The sequence below is a fragment of the Schistocerca cancellata genome, chromosome 4, assembly GCF_023864275.1.
Source record: "Schistocerca cancellata isolate TAMUIC-IGC-003103 chromosome 4, iqSchCanc2.1, whole genome shotgun sequence".
Classification (NCBI taxonomy): domain Eukaryota; kingdom Metazoa; phylum Arthropoda; class Insecta; order Orthoptera; family Acrididae; genus Schistocerca; species Schistocerca cancellata.
The window spans coordinates 639623212-639644902 of record NC_064629.1 but is presented as its reverse complement, the minus strand read 5'-3'; the positions used below and the strand labels follow the sequence as shown (position 1 = coordinate 639644902).

The 21691-nt window shown below is 38.9% G+C and overlaps 1 long non-coding RNA gene across 2 annotated transcripts in view; it reads left to right on the top strand.

Annotated features, from left to right (window-relative positions):
- Positions 1-15828: 15828 nt before the first annotated feature.
- LOC126183237 (uncharacterized) overlaps positions 15829-21691 on the top strand; it is a 28312-nt gene continuing 22449 nt past the window's right edge. Inside the window, exons 1-3 of one of the 2 annotated variants that reach the window (XR_007536709.1) lie at positions 15829-15976; positions 16075-16141; positions 16227-16438. This is a non-coding gene — a long non-coding RNA (uncharacterized LOC126183237). The remainder of the gene's footprint in view (positions 15977-16074; positions 16142-16226; positions 16439-21691) is intronic. The other variant, XR_007536710.1, reaches the window with a different exon arrangement.

The window sequence follows — 21691 nt, the reverse complement described above, 5'->3', positions numbered from 1 at the left end:
TGTAGCCTTTATTTTCTTCTTTCTCAAGATTCGTCGACAAATCTAATTTTCAATCTGAGAATATTTTATCACAATTATGAAGTGAGAAGCTAAAAATTAAAGTTTTCTTATAAAAAAAGTAATTAGAATTACACAGAATTACATTTTTAAAAGTGCCAAGGAGGCTGTTGACGACTAAATTAATTGTAATATACTGAAAATTGTAAATTGAAGGGAAATAATTGTATCACAAAGTAAAATAACACCCAACATTTTGAGTGCATGTAAAGCAATTTGTGTCAATGGTTTTCCTGTTAGAACCTGCTCAAGTGCATTGGGTCTCAGCCATGCCAATTTCCTTCAGTGCAGCTGTAGAGAGACAATTGGTTTAAATTGAGGTTACATCTAGAAAACCACTGTGGATGTGTGCCATGCACTTGGGATAGGGAGGATGAGTGGCACAGCTGGGGCACACGTGTTCATGTATGTCCTGTCCCTGACGTACAAATTCGGAGGTTGTCTGAAAATACTCATTCATCGTCATCGCAACTACTTCATTTCACTGAAAATATTTTCCAGGTTTCCAGGTACAACTTTCTATAATGGTGGGATATGTAGAACTGTGTGTGCCAAAATCTAAATAATATGGTGGATACACTAAAATTTTGTTCCTCAGTTTTCCTACTACCACTGCACTTTTGAGCTGAAGAATTGTGCTAATGAAAGATGGTAAAAGTTTATTTTATTTCATCCAGTTGGGCAGGCATATTGGTGTAATATTCACCAGTCATGGTTGTATCATTTGAAAAGGTAGCTGATGACAACTTTTCCAGCTGTTGAATTTAATTCCACATTGTTTTTGTGTGAATCTGCCCACTTCTTCGACTCCAGTTTAATTTCTTCACTCGTGTTCAAAAGAATATATGACGCACTTTATGTAGCAGTTTAAAACCCCCTAGGACTTGATGGCATTGTCACAGCACAAGCTTCATGAGTGTCTGCTTCCTGCATTGCCACCAGGCATTTTTTTATATGGCAAATACAAGAGAGAGATCTGCTATTGCCATATTATTTACTAAAAAGTCTCATAAATCTTGTGAAATTTTCTAGAAGCCTTTGAACTCACCATTGTTGATATTGGGATACTCTTTCATCGAAAACATTATGGTGACAACATAAGTTTACTGAACTGAATTTTCAAAACAAAAAGAAAATCTTTGTTCAAAGTGGTCACATCATAATATTAAATTACATCAATGATTTTTTTCTGTTTATTTTTACTCTAGTGAACCCCTAGATCTGACACTTAGTGACAGAATTTCCAATTGCATCTATCAGAAAGAGGTTATGAATAAGGAAGAATAAAAGCAAGTTTAGCATTTAACATTCCATCACAAACAAAGTGGTTAGAGGTTAAAGATGGAGTGCAAACTAGGATTGGGGAATTAATTGGTGGGTTTGTTTTTTTTCTCTCTCTCTCTCTCTCTCTCTCTCTCTCTCTCTCTCTCTCTCTCTCTCTCTCTCTCTCTCTCTCCCCCCCTCCCCCCTTTCAGGTGAACCTTCCCTGCACTGCCTAAATCATCTTAAGGAAAACCACAAAAAATATGGAAACTTGAATAACTAAACAGAAATTTCAGTTACTGCCACCCTGAATACAAATCCTGTATCTTAACCACTGTACCACTTTGTGTGGTAGCTCGTTAATAAAATACCTAACCTATACACACACATCAATAATAAACACTAAGCTGATTTTTACATGGAAGAGTCATACCAATAATTAACAATCAGAATTTCTAATGTTCCAAATTTTAATTTCATATAATACGTAGAAAATGACACACACAGAATTTAATACAGTATTGTTTTACATTTATAGATACTAGTCAAAAAATGACATGTCAAGATTGAAATATGCAGAAGACTCATATTTTTCTTATGTGAGCAACTTTTTTTAAATTAATTTTTAATGCCTTCTGTACATGGAAGGACTTTATACTTATGTCATTAAAGCTGATAATGGTTTCACATAAATAATTATCAACAGCAACTGGTTGCAAAGTTCTACTCTAGAACGCCTGTTTTATATATTTTATAAATTTGCTGTATGTGGGTTGAATCAGTGAGCTTTTGAATTTTGAGCTCAGTTATACTGATCTGAAATATGTAATCATAAAGTAAAAATGGGCTCCATTGAGTAACGTTTTCTTCATTCTTGAAAGATATGTCAAAATAGTCATAAAATCAAAGAGTAAAATAACCTTTTTGTCTGAGATTTAATGAGACATCATTATGGAACTATAACAATAACAAAAATAAGTTATGAGAAACTAAAAGTTACATCTTTTTTGTAGTCTGAGAGAAAACAATGAACCCTTACTGTCCAGAACTGTTGTAGTTGGAAGAGTGTGGAAATAATTACATTATTTTATCAAAAGCTAAGAAGTAATTGTGTATGTGATTAAAATGAAATAAGGCTTTTAGTATAGAATTCATTGTCCAATGTTTTCAAGGGATGGAAGAGACAAGGGAGTTACAAAAATCACCTAATGCTCTCCTACATGGCTGAAATAAGATTGTGAAGGTTGAAGTACAACCCTGTTTCAATACTTAGTCTTGAACCATCACTGCCCATACATGCTTGAATGGATTTACCTCTGGAGACTTTACAGCCAGTTTCAAATGCTAATGCATCTAAGGACCTATTCAGCCTAATTGTTTTCTAGACTATGCATGTTGCTGTCGTGCACAAAGTGATTGGTTAGGCATCTCATATGATGGCTAAATATTTTGAGCAGTTGGTATCTGAATGTATTCTTTGGAGTCCATTGTGGATGAAGTAATCCAGTTCTCTCACCTCAGATGCAATCACCCACTCCCAAACAACCAAACTTATCATTCCTTGGGCGACAATGCAATTTGGACAACAGTGAGTGTTATCTCTGTGAAGAAAATCTTCCATCCTTGTCCAAAGAAAAAATCTTTGTCTTTAGGCCATAAAAAGTCCCACAGGTACTTACTAGCTGAGAGGAACTGGGGACAGAATGCTATGGCCACATTTCAGTGATGACATAGTGTCTCAATTTTGTGCACATTTATGGTTATACGAGCTGACAGCATATTGCCACTGGCAAACAGTAATCACACTCACTGGCAGATATGGCTTTGATCTACATTTGTGCGTGTATTCTTGACACAGGCATCTAAACTGTCTCAATGTAAGTCCCTAGTTGTTGTTTTTGGCCTCCATGCACTTTACAAAGTACAATCACCTTCTTCGCCCTCCTCTCAACATCTTCACACCCACATTTTTGCTGTTACCTCTGAGATACCAATTGCTTTCACAGTATGGGCAATCAGGTGACCGCAGTATCATGTATTACAATGCAGCCCCTAGTTATCTCAGTCAAGTAAGGCATGATTTGAAAGGTATTGCTCCCTATTACTAATTTCTTCATTTTTATGTTGCTTTGATGCAACTCATATGTAGTACTTAAGGAATTTTCTCACTCCAGTATTGGAAGTAATGAGAGAAATTTGAGCAGGGAGAAGGGTGGTCCACAGTTGCAATTTTAGCTAGCTGACACCAAAATCTAAATTTGATTATTACTGTATATCTAATTCTATAACCTGTAAACCACTGTATGGTGTGTGATGGTAACTAGAAATTGAAACAGGAGTGTACATGAACCTTCATAATCCATATTCTAGTCATGTTCAAGAGCTTTAGGTGGGTGATACCATAATTTTTGTAACACCCTTGTCTCCTCCAACCCTCAAAGACTCAACGGAACTTCAGACAAAGAGGGACCATGAATTTTTATCATAAAAACTTTTCATTTTAAATTTAATCATTTATAGAGTTATTATTCCTACAATTTGATAATATAATGTAGTGATTTTCTCATCCCTTGAATTCCAACAGTTCTGGACAATGAACATTGACAGTTTTCACAAATAGGAAAAATACTGTATTGTAAGAATGACTGCCACTAGGCCTCTGTATGTGTTCAGACTTCTTTTATTTTTTTGTTGTCATGATCATTTTGTGAAATGTATGTACGTGGAAGTAATATGTTGTCAGTCCCTTTTCAGAATGTATCTGCTCAGAATTTTTGTGGAAACATCTCTGTGATGCATAGTTCCTCTCTAATAGTGCGTGCCATTGGAAACTGATGAGCTTAAAAATCAAACCACATAACTAAATGTGGTGCTATGCTTTGCACTCTCTCTCTCAGCTATTAAATCTCTCATTGAAGGGGTGTAGGCAGATAAGCAGTACTCAAGAATCAATCAAACAAGGGTTTCATAAACTGCACCTTTCATGGCATCTACCTTTCCTACAACTAGGTTTTGGGTTCAATACAGAACATTTTGAATGCTTACTCCTAGGTATTTTACAACTGTTTCTGTTTCCATTTATGCCTCACAAGTCTTGCAATCAAACAGTAATGGGTCTTTCCACCTGTTTGTGTGTGCTACATTACACTCAACATGTGTTGAAGGTTGACTACCGGTCTGTGCGATGAGCATTGATCTTCAGCAGCTTTTCCTACATTTTTCTACAGTTCTCTGACATAGCAACTTTCTTGTATAAATCACCATCATGTGCAAACAGCCTCACAGAACTTCCACCAAATGCTTATATATGTCATGAACTATAGTGGCCCCAAAAACACGTGTCCCATCAGGTCCCATTGTCTTTCCTCTGTTGAGTGGTTTAAGTTGATTTTCTGATCCACAATCACTTATCTCAATATCTGTCATTTCAACGTCGGTGCCTGATAATTTCACCCCATTAAGAGAGAGATGTTGAGTTCAGGGCAGGCCTTCCTAAAGTTGAGGTACATAGCATCAACCTGGGTGCCATTATCTACTGTCATCCAGATCTCATGTACAAAGTGAGCTGCATTTCTCAATATCTCTATTGGAGGAATCCATTTGGTTTTTTTTACTGGGTGGATTTGGGTCTCCGAAGATGTGATAATGCAGGAGTATAATACATTTTATGATTGTATTACAGATAAATGCTAGTGAAATACATCTATTACTATAGACAACTGTCTAATTATCTTTCTTGGAGATTGGAATGATCTGCAACTTTTTCCAGCAACCTTAAATAAATTCCTGCTAGAAGAGGAACAAGTTCCTTCACGTAATCATACAGGTATCTCATCAGGCCCACTTGAGCAATTTTCTAATACAAAATCACTTCTTGATATGTGTCATTTTGGTATCTACGGTATGAGTAATAGAAGGGTTGTATTATGATCTTTCACAACAAAAAAGTTTTGGATTCACTATTTATGTCTTCTCTTGGTCGTCTTGCAGTTCAGTGGCATGATGGTCACTGAGTGGCTATAAATGAGTTTGATCCTTTTAGTGGATCAGTACATCCTAGGGTTTTACTTTCAAATTCATTGACTGCTTCTCACATTTCTTCTATTAAACTTATTTTGGATTTGTTCTGATTTTTTGTCAATGAGGCTTTGATTTAATTTAAACCTGTAACAACTCTTTGCTTTTTCAATGAGCTACTGACAAATGGCAGGTCTTTCCCATCCCTCACAATTATGCTCAGTATAGGCACATTTAAATTTACAATCTGATTTCTGTTCCTTCTAACGTGTGTAGTAGATGCTGTAACAGCTTTTGCCTGTAAAATAATGAAGCACTTACATTAGGATACAAAATATGGACATCAAAATGATAAGTAAATTACAATTGTTAGATTACTGTAAGAAGCTTTAGAAAGAGAGTGAAGTAAATGGAAACTTAAAGGAACAAGTTGTAACACCTGATTATTTAGTGACAACACTCCATGTTGATAAGCAAATTCAAAAAGTGATTTTTTAATTAAATATAATTGACAAGAGCTATAACTCAACAATCTCTCCCCAAATACCAAAAGTCATAGCTTCTGATTGCTGATACCTGGTCCCAAGAAAAATTGTAGTAAATGACCAGCAGAGGAAGGAATTCAGCTACTTAGGAAATACCATCTCCTTCACAGTTATATTATTGGGAACATATGCAGATTACTGAACAAAAAGGAGAGGAAAGAATCTCTAATAAAGTTCTATGAATTCATGGCAATATCATCTGTACTTTATGGCAGAGGTGTGCAATAGTTTTGGCTCAGGGGCCACTTTGTATGAACAGAGGTAAGCAGAAGACTGCACCTTTTAAAATGATTACATGCATTAGTTAAATTTGCACTTCAAACATGGTATAAATTGTTACATAAAAATTCTGACTGTCTTGGTGGGCAAAAAAAAAAACTATTAGTGGGCGGCCTGTGGGTCACTATTTGCCCACACCTGCTTAATGGCAATCAGACATGGGCAATAACAGCTGGAAATGAACAAAGGATACAAACTGCAGTAATGAGGCTTAAGTAGGGCAGCTGGCTATAGTGTGTCTGATATGGTAAGGAATACAACAGTTGGACAAGAATTTATATAAACAAGTCAGAGTATAAAAAGTGGAAGAAACATGTCTCAAGAATGAATGAAAACAGAATGTGTAAAATCATAGTAAATTATTGCCCAACAGGGAAAATATCAATAGTTAGACCAAGAAATAGGTGGAGAGTTCAAATAAAACTAACCACAGATGAAGAAGGCACTGAACAAGAGGATGTAACAAATACCTGACACTTGAAGAAAGAAGAAGAAGGAAAAAAATTATGAGCAGATTCCTTTTTATTAGTGTGTTTAGTTACCAGGAGATTTGAGGTGTGTGCGCTTCATGAGTCAATTCTCTAGTCTGCTCAAAGGAATTTTCAGAAATGATATTTGGAACAATCTCACATGAATCCTTGGCTCTGAAACTTGAGCTAGGTGACTGTTGGTCAGTAGCTAACAAGTTGAAATCTCCCCATACTACCAAAACGTAATCAAACTCGTAAACAATCACAATATTCTTTGATACCAGTTTAAAGCTATTGGATTTCCAGCTTGGTGATATCATATCACTGAAATTATATATATATATATATATATATATATATATATATGAATATAATAGAGGGAAACATTCCACGTGGAAAAAATATAACGTGGAAAATGTCTGCTTGTGTCTGTGTATATGCGGATGGATATGTTTGTGTGTGCGAGTGTATACCTGTCCTTTTTTCCCCCTAAGGTAAGTCTTTCCGCTCCCGGGATTGGAATGACTCCTTACCCTCTCCCTTAAAACCCATATCCTTTTGTCTTCCCTTCTCCTTCCCTCTTTCCTGACGAGGCAACCGTTGGTTGCGAAAGCTAGATTTTTGTGTGTATGTTTGTGTTTGTTTGTGTGTCTATCGACCTGCCAGCGCTTTTGTTTGGTAAGCCCATCATCTTCCTTTTAAATAAATATATATATATATATATATATATATATATATATATATATATATATATATATATATATATATTAGAAGGAAACATTCCACGTGGGAAAAAATATATCTAAAAACAAAGATGTGACTTACCAAACGAAAGCGCTGTCACGTCGATAGACACACACTTAAACATACCCACAAAATTCTAGCTTTCGCAACCAACGGTTGCCTCGTCAGGAAAGAGAGAAAGACGAAAGGATTTGGGTTTTAAGGGAGAGGGTAAGGTGTCATTCCAATCCCGGGAGCGGAAAGACTTACCTTAGGGGGAAAAAAGGACGGGTATACACTCACGCACACACACACACACATATCCATCCACACATGTGTCTGCTTGTGTCTGTATATGTGTGGATGGATATGTGTGTGTGTGTGTGTGCGAGTGTATACCCGTCCTTTTTTCCCCCCCTAAGGTAAGTCTTTCCGCTCCCGGGATTGGAATGACTCCTTACCCTCTCCCTTAAAACCCAAATCCTTTCGTCTTTCCCTCTCCTTCTCTCTTTCCTGACGAGGCAACCGTTGGTTGTGAAAGCTAGAATTTTGTGTGTATGTTTGTGTGTGTGTCTATCGACATGCCAGCACTTCGAGCTTTCGCAACCCCCGGTTGCTTCGTCAGGAAAGAGGGAAGGAGAGGGAAAGATGAAAGGAAAACCCACATCCTTTCATCTTTCCCTCTCCTTCCCTCTTTCCTGACGAAGCAACCGGGGGTTGCGAAAGCTCGAAATTTTGTGTGTGTGTTTGTGTGTTTTTTATTGTGCCTATCTACCAGCGCTTTCCCGTTTGGTAAGTCATGGAATCTCTGTTTTTAATATATTTTTCCCATGTGGAATGTTTCTTTCTTATACACCAAGACCAGGAATCAAACCCGGGTCTCTTGCTTAATAGGCAAGTACTAAGCCACTTTGGCACAGCAGTTCACCCAACTGCACGACGAACAGTATTGCTGAGGCTCTCCATGTTCTGGAATAGCACCTCCAGAACATGGAGAGCCTCGGCAATTCTGTTCATGTGTAATGGGGAATTTAAAGTATACTGGAGCAGAACTGAGAATCTGGATTGAGGAGGGAGGCATGCCAGGGTAATCTTTGCAGTTGGGGGAAGTGCTGTGCCAAGGTGGCTTAGTGACCTGCCTAGTACACAGGGGCCCATGTTCGATTCCCAGCCTTGATACAAATTTTCACTCACCGGTTCAGTCTGTACACATGAAATCGTATCTGTATGAGACCAGTAAAGTCTCTAAAGTTCTGTAATTCCATTTGTACAAGTGTCAGGGTTGTCTTTATATTGAAATTGCCAGGGGACAATCTGTCCCTCCCAAGGCCACAGGATGGCTATGATTGAATTGAGGGGTGGGGAAGGGAGGGATTATTCTTGAGTCCCACTGTGGTCAGTTGGGCTCCTCCTTGCATGACATGTGGATGTGCCTCTGTCAGAGGCACTTGCAACATTTTATAGCCAGTAATAGGTCCCAAGCAGAGCTCAGTGGGCAGATTTTGTGTCTGTTCATGAGACTGTCAATGAAGAGATGGATTTTTATCAAAGAAATATATGATTTCCCATTTCAGTATTAAATCCAGATTTTTCACTTGTTGTAGCATGATCATTTTGCAGTGTGTTAATAAACATTTCAATAGCCTTCAAATGGTATTTAAAATGCGTATGTAACACAGTGGCTATCAGGATTTAAATTTTTCAGCCTTTGTAGTAACTTTCAATTGTTATACATCATTTTTGATCATTCAAGTGAATCTTTCTTGTGACCTCTACTCTTCACACATCCTGGTGTAACTTGTTGAATTTTCTGTCGATCACTCAGAAATTGCTGTACATGTCTCAATACTGTGAGATGCCAATTTAAAGGCACATTTAAATTAGCATCCAAATGAAACCTTCTGTCTTTTACTATCAGGCTTAACATTCATTTGACTGTGTGCCCCAATATAATTCTCAGTCTCAGATATACCAGCAGTTTATGTAAATGTGTCTACACCAGATTGTGCTCTGTGAACTGCAGCAACGTAGTGTATGATTACTTTGATGTCACTGATATAACTGGAACAATTTGATCACAATTGCAATGTAATTAACAATAGTTTAAAACAACACGATGATCAAGGAGTTGCATTAACTAAATACTACGGTTAAATAGAGAACATCAAGCATATAACCTTAAGTCTCAGTCAATTCTTTCATTTTGTTATTTATCATCTACCAAAACACAAGAAGCAATAGCAGTTATTGAAAACGTACAAAAAGGGAAAATTGGAAGCAAATAAGCACATTTTATATGATCAGATTAGAATCACATGGTTATTTATATCTGATGGTATAAATAATATAAACCTGGATTTTTTTTACTTTTACAGCACAAATATATTATTTTTTCTGCTTTTGACCTCATATATAATAATCAGGACATATTTTAAGAAATAGCATGAAAATAAACTCTGATGCCAGCTCACATCTAAAGAAAAATGCCCTTATATGTGCCCAGTTGCTAATGTCATTAAGAAGACAGATGGCCAATGTCACAGCTGTCGTTGCTGATGGTGACATGGGTTCAATGAGGCTGTGCAGTTCTGAGTAAATAATCAAGCACAGATGCTCTAGGTGTCCCTTGTAGATCTTCATGGTCCTTGGTGTAAAATACCTAACAAAACAAAACAAACACAGATAATATTATGCTCCTAGGAAATCAATGTTTGCCTATCTATTTGGTTTGCTCACTGAGTAGTGGTCCACCTAGTGATGGGGCAACAGACTGTTTTTAGCAACTGTTTGGCCAAATGTTTTTTTCCCCATTCAGTCAGTTTTTTCAGTCAAATCAAACAACCAAATGAAACTAACCTCTGCGACCATGTAAGCTGTATGAATGTTTTCACTCTCTTTCTGGGTTTGAGTGGTTTCACTTAGTGTCAGACAGCCAACTGACACAACTCTCTTGACAGCTACATTAGTTGTATGAATATTTTCACTCAGTCTTCAAGTTTAAGTGATATCATTACACAGTTTTTCAGTTATACATGAACCATGACATGTTGCCAACTTTTTTTTTAGAGACAGATAACATATTTTATTTTGTAGAGAGGTGAATAAAAAGTATATTTCTAAAAATGAAGTATTTTCAAAAGTATGTGTATTTACTTAAATATGACTTTTTAACTTCACATTAGAAACAGAAAGTAACAACACACTACACTTTCTAGATCTCACCATACAAAAAACAAACAACACACACAACTTCACAATATTCAGGAAACCGACAACCACAAGCACCACCATTCACAACCACCCATTGACACATAAGCATGCAAACTTCAGATTCATGCTCCACAGATTAAACAGAACACCCATGAACAAACAGAACTACACACAAGAACTTACTTACTTACTCACTGGTCATACCGGACTCGAGAGTCCATTACCGCAGCAACGTATTTTCGCCATCTGTCCCTGTCTTGGGCTATTTCCTTCCATTCACCTTCAATACCTAGGCTCCTCAAATCAGCCTTCACATTGTCCTCCCATCTACGCCTCGGTCTCCCCACAGGACGTTTTCCTTCTAGCTGCCCTACCAGTACTCTGCGCGCTGCGCTGCCCTGCCCTCATCCATTCGAGCTACGTGACCCGCCCATCGCAGCCTACGTGATTTAATAATACTGATTATATCAGGGCTTGAATAGAGTTCGTGAACCTCTTCGTTATGCAGCTTTCGCCACTCTCTGCTAATGTCATCCCTTTTTGCTCCAAAAATTTTCCTCAAAATTTTGTTTTCAAATACTCGAAACGGCTTTTCATTTTGCACAGTGAGAGACCAAGTCTCACACCCATACAGCATAACTGGTAGAATAATAGTTTTGTATATTCTAATCTTTAAATTCCTAGACAATATCCGTGATGAAAGTAATCTATTCAGTAAGAAGTAGCACGCATTTCCCGCCCGTTATCTCTTCTTCAGTTCGGATTCAATCTCATTTCTCGAAGTAATGTCCACGCCTAGATATTTAAATGTGTTCACTTTTTCAAACTGCATGTCTCCAACTCTTAACATTTCCTGATCTACTGCTGTTGGCATTCTAGTAGTAACCAGGTATTTAGTTTCGTCTTTACTTATCCTTAGACCTAAATCTTCACTAGCTTTGTTTAACGCATTCGCATTTGCTGTTACAGATTCTTTCCTATCGCTAATGATGTTAAGATCATCTGCATACCCTAATATCTTAATATTTCCATTTAACTCCACACCCTCTGAATTATCTGCTGCCATTCGTACAATATATTCTAGGACTAAATTAAAAAGTAGCGGAGACAGGGCATCTCCCTGCTTAAGTCCATTCTTTATTACAAATTCTTCTGACTCCAATTTCCCCACACGTACTCTACCTTTTGTGTTTTTCAAGCTCGCTTCTATAAGTCTAACATACTTCTTTGGTATTCCAAGTTCCAAAATGATTTGGTACAATTTTGACTGCAATACTGAATCATATGCTTTTGTAAAATCTATTAAAAGATTATGAACTGGTTTATTGTATTCCCATTTCTTTTCCAAAATTTGACGCAGGGTGAGTATTTGGTCTATAGTTGATCTGTTCCTCCGAAAGCCGGCTTGGTAATCCCCCACAATTTCATCTGCATATGGCAGTGGCGGGCAGGAATCCTGCACATGTGCGGTGCACTTGCACGCGTGCAGTTAACAGGTGTTCCGCGTGCACACGGGCAAGCTGGCCACCCGCTTATCTCCCATCCCCACCATACCTTCTGTCCGCTCCTTCCTCTGTAATGCGTTTTGTTTCCTAGCTTGCTTTATTGAGTGAATGAATAAGGTTAGTAGGAGTGCTTGAAAGAAATCATGGTTTGAAAGAGTACCTATTACCTACGATACGTTTTATTTAATTATCACAGGTGGAGTTTACAATACGTTTAATATCTGGAACAAAATTTCTACATACAGACAAACACAAACAGTTACATAAATTTTCATCACTGATGTTTGCCCTTAACCGAGACTTATTAATTCAGCAAATGGTTTTCCAGCTCTCGCTATATTAAGCGCAGTCTTATAACTTGCACGTACCTCTGGGCTATTATTGTTGTCGTCCTGAAAACTTGAAAACAGTGCTCCATAAAATGTTAAATCAGTTAGATGAGAGACATGACGAGAGAAAGTCGCAGATCTCTCGTGACAACAGCAACTACGACAAATTCAAATGGCTCTGAGCACTATGGGACTTAACTGCTGTGGTCATCAGTCCCCTAGAACTTAGAACTACTTAAACCTAACTAACCTAAGGACATCACACACATCCACGCCTGAGGCAGGATTCGAACCTGCGACCATAGCAGTCGCGCGGTTCCAGACTGTAGTGCCTAGAACCGCTCGGCCACTCCGGCCGGCCAACTACGACAGATTCATCTGGTATCATCAGATCGCTCTTCTTAAGCTCAGTCAATTCCCCATCCACTCAGAATCCGACAATAAATTGTACTCGTCCTTGTGAAATTTATTATAATGGCCTTCAATACTAAACTTCCGTTGACCAGCGAGAATACTGCCACATATTAAACATTTTGTATTTTCACGTTTTTGCACAAAGAAAAAATGATTCTCCCATTAATTTTTAAAAGATAGCAAATCTCCACTTCTCTGTTTCTTGAAATACAACTTTCACTACATAGTGCTCGCTTCGCATCAATGTCCGCAGCTTAGCCTGGCACTACACTGCCGGCTGTCGCCACAGCCCCGGTCGACGCCTGCACGCGAGCAGCACACGTGCAGCGCTGTGCGCTCATGAGCCGCGTGCAACGTTTGCCCGCCCCTGGCATATGGTGTAAGGCTGCTTAGCAGAATATTCGAGAAAATTTTGGAACATACTGGTAATAGCGATATCCCTATATAATTACTACAATCCATTTTGTCACCTTTCTTAAAAATTGGGATCAGAATCAACTCCTGCCACTCTTCAGGTATCATCTCTGAGTTCCATACTTTAGTTATCACTTTGTGAACTACTTCCACCAATTTCTGTCCCCCATTTTTAACTAATTCTGCAGTTATGCAATCTGATCCTGGTGCTTTATGGTTTTTCAATTTATTAATTGCATCTCTTACTTCCTTTAACATTGGCTCAGGTATCTGGGGTTCTGCTGTATGTATTTCGTATGCCTGCTCATTTCCTGCTTCCTGGTGTACATTTAATAGATGCTCAAAATACGCCCTCCATTTACTTAATATAGCAATGGGGTCTGTCAGTATTCCCCCAGCATCCCATCGAAGTGCATTTGTCCTAGCCTTGAAGCCCTTCCTATACCCATTTATGTCCAGGTCAAGTTCCCTAATGTTTTTTGTTTTACTGTTTGTTTCCATTTTTGTAACTTGATTGTTCAAATAATCCCTCTTCTTTGCCCGTAGCCTACGACCAACTTCCCATCTCCAAGTTCAAGAACTCTCGTTTTCTGTCTCCCATTCTATCCCAATCTAATGGCGCTTTTCTCCTTTCCTCTACTAATTTCTTGCATTCCTCATCAAACCACGGTTTCCTCCTGTTCTTCTTAATTGTACCTATTGTGACCTTCGCTGCCTCTTTGATATTATTCCTCACAGTGATCCACTGTTTATTTACATCCTCGTCTTGATCTTCGTGTGTCCTGAGAGCATCAAACCTATTTGTAATTTCTATCATGTACCTTCTTCTAAAGTTTTCATCATTTAGCTTGTCAGTGTCGAACCTAACAAGTTCTGCATTGTGATGCCTTGATGTTGCTGTAGATAGCCGTTGGTGAACTTTGGCAACTACAAGAAAATGATCAGAATCGCAGTCTGCTCCCCTGAAAGTCCTAACATTTTTTATACTAGTGTGCCATCTCCGATCTACAAGAACATGATGAATTTGGTTTCGGGTGTGTCCATCAGGAGAGACCCAAGTTGCTTTATGAATGTCCTTCCTTTTGAAATATGTGCTCTCAACAATCATGTATTTTGAAACAGCAAAATTAACCACCCTTGTGCCATTATCATTCGAAATGTTATGCAAACTTTCTTTCCCAATTGTAGACCAGAATGCTTCCTCCTTCCCTATCTTCGCATTAAAATCACCTATGATTAATTTTGTACCATACGAGAAGAACTCATCCCACAGTTGATCTAGTTCTTCATAAAAGCTGTCTTTAACAACCTCTTCAGTGTCCTCTGTTGGTGCGTGTACATTAATTACTACTAGTCTATTCCACCTGCCGGACAACACTATACTGATAGTCGGTCACTAATGAACCTTATATCTCTGATTGCGTGAAGCACTTTTCCCTGTATTGCGAAACCTGTTCCGAAACTGTGAGCTTCCGCACCTCCATAGAAAAATGTATAGTTACCCCTCTTTATGCTACCCTCCCCCTGCCACCGAGTTTCTTGAATAGCTGTAATGTCTACATCGTATCTATCTAATTCGTATAATAATGTCTGGAATCTTCCTGGCCTGTTCAAACTTTTAAAGTTCCATGTTCCCAACCTGAAAGTTCCTTTCGGCCCTGAATCTCTTCGAAGTAGGTTCCGCCAGGAGATCCGAATGGGAACCTAGTTTACCTCCGGAATATTTTACTTCAAAGGGACCCATGGCCATTAATGTTGCTGATTCTTGATGAATAGATTTGCTAGGAAGAGAAGAAGAAACAGAGATGGTTCATCGCCTGCATGAACACAAGAACTAAACACAAAAAAACAAATAGCAGTAGAAAATGATTACACTACCCATATGGTAGGCAAGTTAAACCAAAAATATGCAAACAGTACAAAAATGAACCCAACACACACACACAAATCCTTACCCAGCACAGAACAACACAAAACACAAACAATGACCACACACAAGCCACAAAAAGAGCAACAACACACACACAAAACAAAATGGCACATACTGACCTACAATAACAAGATTGTTCACAGAATAGGCAACATATTAAAGAAACAGGGACTCCAAATAGGATACAGGATGGAGAACACAAGACAGAAAAAGATCAGAACACAAGAAACACCCATAGATAAATTTAACAGGTCATGAATATATGAACTCACATGCAACACTTGCCAGTCAGTATACATAGGACAAGCATGCAGAAACTTCAAAACAAGATATTCAGAACATCTCAGAGCTTTAAAAAGCAACAGCTCCAATAGCACATTTGCTGACCACCTTATAGCCAACAACCACCACCCAACCACAATAGAAACAGACTTAGAATACTAAAACCCAGCCACAGCCTATACAGCAAACTGACCATTGAGGAAAACTTCCATATAAAGAAAAAGAAAAAAAAAAAAAACACACACACACACACACACACACACACACACACACACCCGCGCGCGCGCACGAATACCATATAAAAGACAACAAGCACAGCTAAGAAACGCAAATAAAATTTGAATTTGGCGCCGAACTCTCTGGTAAACAAATGAACACTGACTGGGCTGGGACACACAGCAAACCACAATAATACTGTGTTCTGGTGTAGTGAAAAGCGTTTTACTACGTAATTTGTGGAAAATACTTGCTACTGTTACGTATGCATCGCAACATCTCAGCATGATGCGGAGAATGGAAGTGCTCGTCACACGAAAACGTAAGTAAATACGAAAATAGGCGCGAAAGACTAAATTACACTCTAGAATATAGGTTACTCTCAGCAAAAACTTTCTCATCAACATCGTTTGGTTGCAGATGACAAGCTACCTGTAATAATTAACACAAGAGTGGTCCAGTAAATTCATGCTCACCAAATGTAAAGGTATTTACAAAAAGAAACGATCTGTTGTTTGAACTAAAAATGCACTTAATTTTATAATCATGTAACAAAAATGTTCACATTGCAGAATAAATAAAAACGAAAACCCACAGATGATGGCACAGTGGTGCCGAAACATGTTTGGGTACTGAGAAAAACGGTGTTTTGCGTAACAGGCGGACTTCAAATCCCAAAAATGTTAACTGCAAACACGGCCAATACAAGGAGCTGCAAACCAAAGATGGATATGACTTTTTCATTCTACTTTCAATCAGTTGGGACTTTTTAAAAGAGTAATTGGTACTACATTACTACATTATAAATCTATGTTTAAATAAATTAACAATTACTTTTCTGTTGGAAATACGGAAGCGACCGATCCCGCCCGTCTGCTTTGACCCATGACGTCACAAATATGGCGGAAACAAAAACAAACACACACACTTTCCACAAGAAGCCTAATGACACTAACGGGACAAGCGCGGGAAATGGGGTGTGTTTGGGGGGGGGGGGGGGGCAAACTAAATATAAACAAATTTAGACGCCTTGCGTAGCTACAACGTGTAAGTGAAGACAGCAATGCATGAATACCCACCCACCTCCCCAGGGGTCGTAACCCCATCTTCCATAGAAGATAAAGATGCTTCAGTAGCTGATTAGTATTTTTTGTCTTTAAAAAAAAAATCCTCACGAGATAGAACGAACAGATCAGAAAAGTAAATAAAATAAGATAAAACAGAACTGGAGACCGCCACACTCAAACCAAACTCCGTGCCGTCATGACGTCCCACATGACAACACCCTTACGTCACGGGTCAAAGCCGACGCGTGGGATCGGACGCTTCTGTCGACCCTTTCTGTTTAAATTTATTGAAGCTCTTCTCCTTTTCCTGTTGGTTTACACCCACCACCAATAATTCCATTTTGGTAATGCTGAGGCGACATGAGGACAAAGCATATAAGATACATTTTTTTAATTGTTTAATGATTTACTCACTTGCTTTTAAACCATATACTGTCACATATTGGAAGTATTTTCTTAGCAAGAAAAATGTGTCATCATTAATTAATTTTCTTTCAATTTTTTTAGTTAATATAGTTTCATAATATGAATCATGCAAATACTGTACGTCACTCTTTGGAACACTCCACTTGTCACCCAGTATTATCCTGGTCTTGAATGTATCAATCAGCTTCTTCGCCAAGGCCATGACTTCCTAAAATCATAGACTGAAGTGTGATCCATTCTGTGTGAAAATTTGCCACCCACACCTAGAATAGCTTTTCGTCACCCAGTCTCCGCAATATCCTTGTCAGACCCTATGCTCCTTCTGCACCCATCTCCCTACCCTATGGCTCCTACTCCTGTGACTGTCCCCGCTGCAGGATTTGCCCTATGCACCCTCCTACCACCACCTATTCCCACCATGTAACTGGCAAAAATATACCATCACAGGGCGAGCCACCTGTGAAACAACACGTCATATACCAGATGTTGTTTAAACACTCTTCAGCCTTATACAGTGGCATGACTACTACCCAGTTATCAGTCAGGATGAATAGACACAGGCAGAGGGTGTATACAGGCAACAAACAATATCCTGTTGCAGTGTGTGCTGTACAACATGACAGTCGTGATCTCTGCGCCTGTTGTACCACACAGGTACCAGTTTCTCAGAACTCCACAGGTGGGAACTAGCAGTACATGTCCTTGGTTCTCACAACCCACCTGGCCTTAATTTACATTAATTCCTTCCATCTCAGCATTTCTTTCCTGTAACTTGTCATTTCTTCACTCCATTTTAGTTTTCTACATCTACCATTTTGTGGCTTGTTTATTTTTTGCTGTCGTGCCTGCCACCTCTGTTACGTACTATGCCCTTAGCTTTTCACTCTTGTTAAGGCGTGCATGATGTTTTAGTAGTAACCTCTGTCTTGTGTATTACCCTGTCTTCCATCTTTAAGCTCCCAGATTTTCAAATCTCGCCCGTTACAGTCCCCAACAATCAGTCTTTCCTTCTCATCACGTCCTGTAAGTCTACCCTGACCCGAGGTTCTGGGTGACTTTTCTGAACTATACCCGTTTCCCTAAATCTCTGCAGTCCTTTTCCTTCACCCCTCTTCCTTCCTGAAACTTCCTGGCAGATTAAAACTGTGTGACCGACCGAGACTCGAACTCGGGACCTTTGCCTTTCGCGGGCAGGTGCTCTACCAACTGAGCTACCGAAGCACGACTCATGCCCGATACTCACAGCTTTACTTCTGCCAGTACCTCGTCTCCTACCTCTTCCTTCCTCTTCAACTCTTCTGCCAGAAAATGGAGCCACTGGCCCCGAAAGCTTGTAAAAGTTAAATCCTGTGTGTGTGTGTGTGTGTGTGTGTGTGTGTGTGTGTGTGTGTGTGTGTGTGTGTGTGTGTGAGAGAGAGAGAGAGAGAGAGAGAGAGAGAGAGAGAGAGAGAGAGAGAGAGAGAGAACTGTAATAACCGACTCATAGAGGGGTGATCAACAAAAATATAATAAGTCGTCTGGGTAAGAATTTTAACAAGGAAAGCCTGGAAACCTAGATGGAGATGTACCGGGCTTAATGCTTTCACCAGACAAATGTGAGGTCACAAGCATTAAGAAATGAGTAATGACTAAATCATGAAAGGATTGCCAGCAAAAAAGTCATTTTGGTAACAATTTTAACAATTACAGTCTGGAAACCTAGGCAGGGATGTACAGTGCTTGAAACTTTAGCGATATCAGTATGAGGTGATGAGCATTAAGAAACCAATAATTTCAAGCTGGCTGGTTGCAAATTGTGGGTAAAAATGTGACATGATCACGTACCATCTATAAGCAAACAATCACAACACAGTATAAAGATGCCACCAGTTGACGAGCAGGACAGAGTTCAAGAGTTCCTGACAGCAGATGAGCCTTGGGTGACCATCTACTGACGGCAGAGAATTATGCAAGTGAAATACGCGTATTCAATTAAGCTTGTCCCCTAAGAAGGACTTGCATTCTTGCCTGTACATACCTGTGGGTAGTTCGTCTATCATGGCTTACTTATAGCTATGACTATTGTCATTTACAGTGTGATGTACACAGGACCTGAGGGTTCAATTTGAGCAATAAGAAACTGGCCCCCTTTCATGATTCTAGTCTAAGTGATAGGGCAGGCAGGCTATTTGTTCTAGTAATTTGAGTGTCTAGTAAGCCTCATCTATGTTCTACACTCATTAAAATTGTGACCCAGTGACTGTGCTCTTCAACATGTTCACGTAAGCTCAGGAAGAAGCAATAAAATCAGACCAAGGTACCAAACCAGAAGCTCATTTCTTCATTTGTACCTCCCTAGCCTTATACCCGAGTTTGTATGCTGTCCCCAACCATAGAGACCTGATAAACCTCAGCTAAACCCTGAACCCTGTTGTCAACTTATTCCTTTGCATGAAGCCTCTAGTGTGCCAAAGCATTGGTGGATCTGAAAAATCCCACACCACTTGCTATCTAACTGAGGGATTCATGTATGTATGTTGCAACCTCCATCAGGGTACAACACAACAATAATGCTTTAACAATGGCAAATTGATTGAATGTGTCTGCTCAGAACTGAATATCGTCGCTAGGCAATGAAAACCTCATAACTCAAATTGGTCAAATTTTACAGGAGAAACAAAAAACTAATTATAGAAATCACATGAGGACCTGATTAGTTAAATGTAGTGGTTTCTGCTACACCATATGGATCCAGTCATTGGTACATAAGACTTTATTATGCACTTCAAATTGTCTGCTGGGTTTTGGAGTTACGAGGTTTTCACAGTTATTTTTTGGTAGTGATGGAGATAAGAGGCATGTAACGAGTGCACGGTTAAGAATTGAAACGAATTTGCTTTAAAAAAACTTACTTAAATTTTACATTATTAGTGTATTATGAAACGTCTGTAACGATACATTGTTACAGATATAAAGTGAAATGAATAATTTCACTTTGATCAAAATATTGGAATCTGGATGTTAATAAATTGCAGTGTTTAAAAAACATAGAAACAATGTTATTAGCTTTAATTAACCTTTTCTTACTGTAAACATTTGTGCAGTTTATTAACATTTATTATTGTTACTATTGCTGCTACACTGACAGTCATAGGTGGCTGTAAACAAGTTTAATTTCGGCTGCATTTTTTTATGCACGGACTTGTTCTCTCATTACAAATGTGAGGCAGTGTGTCATAAAATGAATGCACATCCTTAGGAAGGACCAGCTTTAGTTGTTGCAAATGCATAAACTTTTCTGCGCTGATCTTTAGTGGTGAACTGTAGAGTGGGTGCACTGTAAGTGAGCTGGGTATGTTTGACATCCTTCTTGGAAGTGGTTCCCTCGTATCGCTGAATTTCAATTTATATTCCATTTTTCCGGAGGGATCATACTTGAGACACCGGATATCAGTCACTGTTGGATCCCCAGTTTTGGATCCTGGCCGAATAGATGAATACAACGAGAGTTTATCATAGGACTTGAAAAACGTGTGGTCCAAATAATTGACAACATAAGGTCTAGAAATTTGTCTTGCGGTAGCACAAACTTCTACATAGCCAGCAGGAGTATAAATGTGTCTGTTTTTTAACTTCCTTTCTATGGTGGAGTGCATTGAATCACACTCCATTTGAGTGTGACCTTTCTCCAGAAATCTTTGCACTATTGTAATGCCTTTCTGATTGGCGAGATAAGCCAGTGCATTACTCATGACTGAGTTTCGATGCTGGTACGTGCATCCGTCGCTATAGAAAATAGCTTCTGAATCATTTTGGACGTACGTTTCTATAAAATGCACGAGTATACTGGCAAATTCCGAAGCTGTTAGTCCACCTTCACTCTCGTGCCAAAGGTAACAATAACCATCGTTACTTTTTAAATCATAGATGGTAAAGTTGTAGACCTTCAGTTTGATTTTATAGTACAGTGCATATGCTTTTAGTCTGAGAGAAAGGAGAAGTGCTTGCAGGTCCATTGTAAACACTCTAGCTGATCCTAATTTATCACTATTTTTCGCTTCCCTTGCCTCAGTTTTTCGGGCCATATGCAAAGAGTATTCATTGTCTGAGAGATTGCCTGTCTGGTAACAACAACAAAGATCGCACTGGTCCTTTTTAGGTGAAAATAAGTCAAGATTATTTTCATCGAATACCTAGCAGAACTGTTTGTAAGCAGCTGGGATTTGTCCTCTTTTCTTGCAAAATTGTGTATATTCCCTATGTAGTTCTGATTTACTCTGCCAGTTAGGTTCCAAGTAGAGTTTTGTGGAAGAACGACGGCAGTAATGCGATTCCAGTTTCGGCAACTCTGCAAAAAAATCTGGTGCTGATTGTCGTCCACCTGAAACTTTCGTTGGTCTCTCCTGCATTTGAGGCCCTTCTGCAAGCGTTCTTCCTGATGCGCTAGATGCCCATGTTCTGACACTCCATTCGCCTAAGCACAAAGTATTCAGAAACATAGTCTTGTAGACAGTTTTTCTCTGTCCTTCTACTACAAAATTGTAATATAGTGTGTTAGAACGGTG